At 37.9% G+C, this 838-nt stretch overlaps 1 non-coding gene across 1 annotated transcript; it reads right to left on the bottom strand.

Moving 5' to 3' along the window:
* Positions 1–341: 341 nt before the first annotated feature.
* Positions 342–447, bottom strand: LOC121968896. Its single transcript, XR_006108414.1, has one exon. It is a non-coding gene; the product is annotated as a small nucleolar RNA R71 (small nucleolar RNA).
* Positions 448–838: the final 391 nt, after the last annotated feature.

Raw genomic sequence — 838 nt, 5'->3', positions numbered from 1 at the left:
ACCTTATGCAAGAGGTTTTTGATCTAGTATTTCAAGACCTTCAGTGGAAGCTAATAACTTTGATATCAAACCCGCAATTATATCTATGGTGCAGCAGAATCAATTTGGTGGAGGACCTCATGAAGACCCCAATCAACACTTAGAGGTCTTTTATGAAATATGTGGTACCATGAAAATGAATGGAGTTCCTTCAGAAGCAGTTAGATTATTATTATTTGGGTTTTCTTTAAGAGATAGGGCAAAGCAATGGCTGAATTCTTTGGCACCTAATAGCATCACCACTTGGGAGCAGTGTGTGCAACAGTTTCTTGATAAATTCTATCCACCAAGCAAAACAGCTCATATGAGGAATTTAATTGCAAGCTTCAAGCAAACTGACTCAGAATCTCTTTTTGAAGCATGGGATAGATATAATAGTATGCTCAGACAATGCCCACATCATGGGTTGGAAAGATGGTTAGTGTTGCACACTTTTTATAATGGTATCAACTATCATACCAAAGTGTCCCTTGATTCAGCTGCTGGAGGGACACTTATGAATAAAAGTTTAGATGAAGCTGAAGAAATTATTGACAGTGTAGCACAAAATCATCATCAATGGGCAAATGAAAGAAGTGGTGGCTATTCTTCTGTAAACCCAACAATTAAAGCATCAGGGAAGTTTGATGTAGATGCAGTCACTCTTTTGTCTGCAAAATTGGACGCTTTTACAAAGAAATTTGAGAATATGGGGACTAGTACTAATATGGTCAATGCTATTAGTACATCTTGTGAAGTATGTGGGAGTTCAGAGCACTCAAATGACTCATGTCCATTGGGAGCTATCACTGCACAAATC

This window comes from Zingiber officinale, chromosome 3B, assembly GCF_018446385.1.
Source record: "Zingiber officinale cultivar Zhangliang chromosome 3B, Zo_v1.1, whole genome shotgun sequence".
Taxonomy (NCBI): domain Eukaryota; kingdom Viridiplantae; phylum Streptophyta; class Magnoliopsida; order Zingiberales; family Zingiberaceae; genus Zingiber; species Zingiber officinale.
Note: the sequence above shows the minus strand (reverse complement) of the source record. Positions and strands in the feature narration are given on the sequence as shown.